We start from the raw sequence: 8,472 nt of genomic DNA, 5'->3' as shown, positions 1-8,472 counted from the left end.
ATTATGTACTTATTACTCAACATGATAAACAAAGACTGAACTTTTAAAATCTTAATAATATTATTTAGACATATATTGATCATTTATTGTGCTAAGTTCTTTATATGAAATATCTCACTGAGTATTGCTAAGGATGTATATGAGAGATGATATCATTATCTCTAGTTTTTAAAGAAAGTATCTGACACAGTAGCGTTTATGTTGTTTGCATAAACTTTGCATGAAATAAGCGACAGGGCTGGGACTCAATCTCAAAGTTACTTGACTCCAGAGTTGATTACTCTGAATTGTACTTAAAGGAAAATTGTTAATAATCACTTTTACTAACTAAAATCAGGGAACCCTAGGGCATTCTTTCTCTTCCTTTTCTAAGTCACATTTCTATTACCTCAAAGCAATTGCACATCTTGTCTCAACTGCCCAGAACACTTTGTTTGCAAACATTCACATGGTTGACTAGTCATTCAGGTGTTGATTCAACCCCGGCCCCGCCAAAACCAAAACCAAAACCAAAATAAGCAAACAAAAAACAAAAACAAAGTAAAATAGGGCAAAACTTCAGCTGAAAGGCCTGCCTTGATCAGTACTTCTATACCACTTGTGTTTACTTCCAAATGTCTATAGCATCATTTTATTTTCTCCTAACTGACTGATTATTTATAGAGTTGGAAGAAGATATAGAGACTAAGGACCTAGAGTAAAAAACAATGGCAGAAAGAGACACTATATATTACAAATTTTGTTTTCTACTATTTACTAAATACTACCAACTGTCCACTTGAAGTCCTTTTAATCAGAGAAATTAGATATATGTATACATTAAATAGGTAGGTATTAGCAGCAACCCCTTCTCACACTTACTTAAATTTTAATATTTAAAAAAATTTTTTAAAGATTTATTTATGTATTATTTTTNTTTTTTTTTAAAGATTTATTTATGTATTATTTTTAGAGAAATGGGGGGTGGGGGCAGAAGGAGAGGGAGAGAGAAAATCTCAAGCAGACTCCCCACTGAAGCACAGAGCCAGACATGGGGCTCAGTCTCACAACCAGAGATCATGACCTGAGTCAAACCAAGAGTTGGATGCTCAACCAACTGAAAATGAAACAGCCCACTCAGTTTCCTAGAATGACTGCCTATCTCACCACTAAAGATGCCCAATTATAACCAATAAAGTGGGCCCAGCCTAGGAGAAAATAGTTGCAAAACACGTACCAGACAACAAAGCTAGTATCCAAAATATACGAAGAAATTTTAAATTCCAAAGTACAAAAACTAACAACTCAATTAGAAAGTGGGCAAAAGACATGTACAGACACTTTTCTGAAGAAGATACACAGGTAGTAAATAAGCACATGAAAAGATGTTCAACATCATGAGGCAGCAGGAAAATGCAAATTAAAACAATGAGATATCACTGTTCACCTATCAGAAAGACTAAAATACAAAATAGTGACAATACCAAATATTGGCAAAGATATGGAGAAACTGGAGCACTTATACATTGTTGGGTGGGGTGGGGAAAATGTAAAATGGCATAGCCACTCTGGAAACCATTTTGGCAGTTTCTTATAAAACTAACCACATAATTACCATATGACCTAGTCATTTCATTCTTGGGCATTTATCCCAGAGAAATGTATTTTTACCTAAAAATCTAGAGAAAAATGTTCATAGCATCATTATTGTAATAGCCCTGAGCTGGAAGCAGCCAAGATGCCCAAGAGGTAAATGGTTAGGCAAGTTGTGGTATATCCATACCATAGTGTGCTACTCATCAATAGAAAGAAACAGGCTATTGGTAGACACAACATAGATGATTCTCTAGTAAATTATTTTGATGAAAAATCCAGTCCCCAAAAGACTGCATGCTGTACAATACCATTTATGTAGCATTCTTGAAATGACAAAAATGCAGAAATAGAGAACAGATTATTGGTTGCTGGGTGTTAATAACGAGATAGGTTGGAAGAAAGTGGAGTGGCTATAAATGGGCAACATAAGGAATCCTAGTGGAGATGAAGATGTCCTTTATTTTGACTATGTCATGTTATGTTTGAAGTATAGTTCTACATGATACTCTCTTTGGAGGAGACTGGCTAAAGGATACATAGGATTTCTCGATATTATTTCTTACCACTGTATGTGATTCTAGTTATTTCATAATAAAAACTTTAAAAGATAAACAAAAGGTAAAACCACAGCCAACAAAAAGCTTTCTTGACCTCAAATTTTCCTCCAGCTACTGTTTTATTTCTCAATTCTTCATAATAATTTAAAAGGCGGGTTAATAGCTTGTTTATAATTACAGTTCTTGTTTATGCTTCTACCTTTCTCATCAACATTGATCTCTAATAAGGTTTTCATTCCCTCTGCCCTTCTGAAATGTCAGAATTAAAGAGTCTGTCTTGCCAAATTCAGTGATCAATTCTAGTTTCTCATTTTATGCAAAGTAAAAAGCCAAAATTTACAGTTACTCACTTTCTACTCCTGAAATACTGTATGTTCTTTGCTTCAGTGACACCATCTCTCATGTTACCCATTTACTTCATGACTCCTGCTACTCAGGTTTTTGCAGGTTTCTCCTTCCCTTATAACTTCTAAATATGGGAATACGCAAGAGCAGGTACATCATGTCACAGTTTTTTCCTGGAATATATTTTAGAGATCAATTTAAATGTTCACAAATAAAGCACTGGTTAAATGTATTATGGCATATGTATATGATATAATACTCTAATTATGCATGAAATAAAGGATACTTTAAAAAATTTTTACTATCTCAACCATTTTTGAAGTATACAATTCAGTAGATGTTAAGTGCATCCACATTGTTGTGCAACAGATCTCTAGAACTTTTTCATTTTGTAAAATTGAAACTCTATACCCATTTAATAACTCCCCTTCCCCTTCCCACAAGCCCCGTAACCCACCATTCTGCTTACTATTCCTAAGAATTTAACTACTGAAGATAACTCTTATAAGTGGAAACAGACAGTATTTGTTTTAATGTTACTGGTTTATTTCACTTAGCATAATGTTCTCAAGGTTTGTTCATGTTGTAGCATGTGACATCAATCCTCCCTTTTTACAGCTGAATACTATTCCATTGTATGTAAGTACCACTTGTGTACATCCATTCATTTGTTGATGACATCATTTGGGGTTGCTTTTACCTCTTGGCTATTGATAATAGTACTGGTATTAGCAGAGAATTACTGAGTATAATTCCAATGTACATATTTACTTCATCTTTATTGGATTGCTTACTTGTGTTGACTATTGTGAATAATGCTGCTGTGAACATAGGTGAGTTAATATCTCTTCAAGACCATGCTTTCAGTTATTTCAGATGTATACACAGAAGTGGGATCACGGGATCATTTGGTAACTACTTTTAATTTTTGAGGAACCACCATACTGTTTCTGTAGTGCTTTCACCATTCTACAATCCCACCAATAGTGCCCAAGCGTTCCAACTTCTCCAAATACTCACCAACCCTTATTATTTTGCTTATTTGTTTTGTTTTATGTTGTATTGTTTTATTTTTAGTAGCCATCTTATAGAGTGTGAGGTGATATCTTACTGTGGTTTTGACGTGCACTTCTCTAATGATTAGTGATGTTAAGCATCTTCTCAGGTTTATTGACCGTTTGTATACTCTCTTTGGAAGAGTGTTTATCCAGGTCCTTTGCACATTTTTAAATGAGGTTATATAATTTTTTTTTTAGTTATAAGAGTTGTTTATATATTTTGTAAGTTAATCACTTGTAAGCTATATGATATATTATAATAAACATATTTTCTCCCATTCTGTAGTTTCTCTTTTCATTCTGTTGATTGTGTCCTTTGGTGCATAAAAGTCTTCTTTTTTCAAAACACGTATTTTTAGAGCAATTTAAGGTTCATCATAAAATTGAGCAGAAAATAGAGAAAGGGGTGCCTGGGTGGCTCAGTTGGTCAAGTGTCTGCCTTCAGCTCAGGTCATGATCCCAGGGTTTTGGGATCAAGTCCCACTTTGGGCTCCCTGCTCAGTGGGGAGTCTGCTCTTCCTTCTCCCTCTGCCCCTTCCCCCACTTGTGCACTCTCTGGCTCACTCTCTCAAATGAATAAATAAAAACTTAAAAAACAAAAGAAAGTTCCCATTTATACCACTGTCCCCACACAAGCACAGACTCCCCCACTATTGACATCCTGCACTGCAGTGGTTCCTTCGTTGTAATCAGTGAACCTATATTACACATCATAATCATCCAAAGTTCATAGTTTGTATTAGGGTTTACTCTTGGTGTTGTACATTATATAGGTTTTGACAAATGTATGTGTCTGCCATTGTAGTCTCATACTGAATAGTGTCACTGACATAAAAATCCTCTGTTTTCTATCCTAGTCACCTTATTCATCCTAACCCCTGGCAACCACTGATCTTTTCCAATCTCCTTAGTTTTGCCTTTTATAGAATGTCAAACAGTTAGAATTATACAGTACGTAGCCATTCAGATTAGCTTATTTTACTTAGTAATATGCATGTCAGTTCCTCCATGTCTTTTCATAGCTTGATCATTCATTCATTTTTAGTACTGAATAATATTTCATGGATATACCACAGCTTATTTATCTGCCTACAGAAGACGTCTTTGTTTCTTCAAAGTTCTGATTATTTTGAATAAAACTGCTGTAAATATACACATGCAGATTTCTGTGGAGACACAATTTTCAACTCCTTTGGATAAATACTGAGAAGCATAATTGCTTGATTGTATGGTATGTTTAATTTACTAAGAAACTGGTGAACTATATTCCAAAGTGGCTATGCCATTTTGCATTCCCACCAGCAATGAATGGGAGTTCTTATTGCCTCACATCCTCATTAGCATTTGGTGTTGTCAGTGTTTTAGATTTTAGACATTCAAAAATGCATCTAGAGGTATGTCGTTGTTTTCATTTTCAATTCCCTAATAACATGGTTTTTAATGTCTTTTCATATTATTATTTGTCATCTAAATACCTGCTTTGGTGAGGTGTTTGTTCAGTACTTTGAACCATTTTTTTATTGGGTTGTTCGTCTTCTTATCATTGAGTTTGAAGAGTTCTTTTTATATTTTGAATAACAATCCATTATCATATGTGTTTGACAGATATTTTTTTTCTTGTCTGTGTCTTGTCACCTCAATCTCTTTACATTCTATTGCACAGCCCAGATGGTTTTAATTTTAATGATGTTTAGCTTATCAATTATTTCATTCAAAAATTGTGCCTTTGGTGTTGTTTCTAAAAAGTCATCATCATACCCAATGCCATATAGGTTTTTTCTTATGTTATTTTCTAGCAGTTTTATGGTTTAGTATTTTACACAGTTAGGTAGTTGATCTCTTTTGAATTTTTTTGGAGAGTGTAAGGTCTTGTCTGGACTCGCTTTTTTGCATGATTTTTTTTTTTCCTAGCACCATTTGTTGAGAAGACTGTCTTTGCACCATTGTATTTTTTTACTCCTTCATCGGAGATCATTTGAATATATTTACATAAGCCTATTCTGGGCACTCTATTTTTTTTCCCCATTGATCTGTTTGTTCTTTTGCTAATACCATGCTGTCTTAATTACCATAGCTTTACAGTAAGTCAAAGTTGGTTAGTGTTGGTCTTCAAACTTTGTTCTTTCCCTTCAATGTTGTGTTGGCTATTAAGGTCGTTGGTTTCTCCATTTATACTTTTGAGTCACTTTGCCAATACCTACAAAATAACTTGTTGGGAACTTGCTTGTGGTTGGCTTGGATTTGAAGATTATTTTGGGAAAGGCTGACATCTTGACAATATTGAGTCTCCATATCTATGAACATGGAATATGTCTCCGTTTACTTAGTTCTTTGACTTCTTACATCAGAGTTTTATAATTTATCTCATATAGATCTTGCACATGTTTTGTTAGATTTATACCTATTTTGTTGTGAGGGGGAAGAGAAAATAAATGGTAATATTAATTTATTTCAGAGAAGGGAGGTAAGTGACTGGTAAACACAGAGACATAAGACTTACATTTGATGATATACTTTCTGTATCATTTTAATGTTTTACCATATAAACAAATAACTTTTTAAATGGTAAATTAGATACAAAAATGTTTCCCTTCCTCATGAGTTATTTTATTTTCTTCTACCTTTGATTTTTTTTTTCTGGAACAAAGATTATCTTGCCTCTTCCCACCCCAGTTTTCAATGTCTTTGATGCATTAGAGAATTTATAATTTTGACAGCAAGGGATAAATCACATTAATTTGATAATCACTGAATGAATAGAAACTCAGACATTTTCTTATCTGAAACAATTTAGATGCATTTTATTAAACTTAGTTATTTTTGACCAGAATTATTTTTATAAACTCATTCAATGACTCTTGCAAATAAAATGAACATCAGCTCAGTGAGTTGTTAATGAAAATGATTCTGTTTACTTAGAACTATGGTTACAAATAGAAAATGCATCTAGAATCTTTAATAGGTAATATATTTTTATAGACAGAGACAGATGAGAATATATTGCCTAATTTTGAATTTTATTGCCAAACTACAAATCACATCAAATAGCTAGAATTAGATGGATGGGTTTGATTGTTATCCAGTGAGTTGGGCATCTCAATGATAATAATTAAATAATATGGTAGGAGAGTAAATGTATCTTATTTGACCCTCCTATCCTCTCTTATTAGTAAGCCTTTCTAACACTGCTTCCAAGGCACTAAATCAAATTAATATTTCAAATATAACTTCCTACTACAAGGTCCTTATGCCTTCTAAGGTAATACACTTAAGTGTATGTTCCAAGATGTTAAATCCTGTGTAACCTCTGCTAAAATGCTTCAGAGCTCAAAATTGATGTCAAATGTTAATCAAAATCTTTTGGCAAGTATAGAATTTTAATGGAATTGCTTGGTTCTTGAATTAAAGCAGATTTTTAGTCCCTGAAGCATAGGGCAAAACCTTGGCATATTAGAGATCCATTCTCTGGCTTTCATTAAAAAAGGGCAATCAGGAACATAAAATGAATGCTATTCATACAAGCTAGTGGCATTAAGTACATTGGTTTGAACATTAACCTTATCATTTCATGAATCTAATTGATTTGTCTCTTTTAGCCTTTGACAGAAAAACAAAAAAAGAGAGATTTCTATCACTATTACTCATTTATCTTTCTTTCAAAACACATCTTAACCCATAGTAGCTAATTTTCTCTGAGAATCTTTCAGAAGTCCAGAAAATGAGCTTTCTTAATTTTTATCTTTTGCTTCTCATTTTCTCCTTTTCATTTCCAGATTTAAGTAGTAGTAAAAGTAGTTTTATGTATCAAGAAAGGCAAAATAATTTAATTTCTGAAAAGATCTTTCTCTGAGATTTGGGATCAAGAAAAAGTGGCTATTCAGCTTCTCAGAAAGTCTTTGAATTTGCATATTCTCAAACACTAAGATTGTATTATTATTTTTGTAAAGGAAAAACGCATCTTTTGTAATTTAGAAGAAAGAAAAAAAATAAATGCTACTTTCATTATTAAAGGATGGATATTTCTTTGAATTTCAAAAGATACCATTTGCTTTTTATAATTTATATTTAAAGAAAATGTTTATTTTGATTTGTTAAGCAACTGTCCAGTATTTTACTAATCATGGCCCTACAAATGAGAAATCATGAATATCTATGCAGGATACACTAAGAATGTAGGTGGTAAAGTTGATCACAAGGGTATGAAGCAAATTTAGCATTGTCGCTCATATTTTCAGAAATTATTTGTATGCTAATTATATTTATATACATTTGCTTTCCTCAGTCTGCCTCAATGCTTATTTGCTTCATATATAGTTAATTATTATGAGCAACACACAAAACATATAAGTCTAAAAAGCAGAAATTACACATTTACTGTATCCTTCTAACCAAAGTGTAACCTAAGTAATATTGCATAACATTTGGTAACAGGCACATTCAAAACTGCATTGAAGTCCTTCAAAGGTTGGAAGTACCTTGCCTCGTGCAATTTATGAATCACTTTACATATTTATGTTTTTATTAAATTTATTTTTATTTATCTTGGTTCTTAATTTCATGATCACACCTTTACAAAAATACTACAGAAATATTTCCTGAAAGCAAAAGAAGTGTGGGTAGAAAGATTTTACTGTACATCTTTCAATTCCAATATTTACTGTAGGTGTCTTTTGTTTTTTGAGTCTTACAATTAATTGATAATAGAAAGTTAACTTTACAAACCATAATCAGGAAACTCAAAAGACAATATTCCTTTAGGTACTGTCTTTGTTAAGTTTTGTTATCAGGTCTATGCTACTTTAAAAAAAATGATTTGGGAGTATAACCTGTTAAGTAATTTATTAAAACTTATCTGTAAACAGCATAGGTCATGAAGTGTAAATTGGGCTTTGGAAAAAATAGACTTTCAAAGTCTTGGTTTCCTACTTACTAATGAA

This window comes from Ailuropoda melanoleuca, chromosome 5, assembly GCF_002007445.2.
Source record: "Ailuropoda melanoleuca isolate Jingjing chromosome 5, ASM200744v2, whole genome shotgun sequence".
Classification (NCBI taxonomy): Eukaryota; Metazoa; Chordata; class Mammalia; order Carnivora; family Ursidae; genus Ailuropoda; species Ailuropoda melanoleuca.
This window is presented reverse-complemented; position numbering follows the sequence as displayed.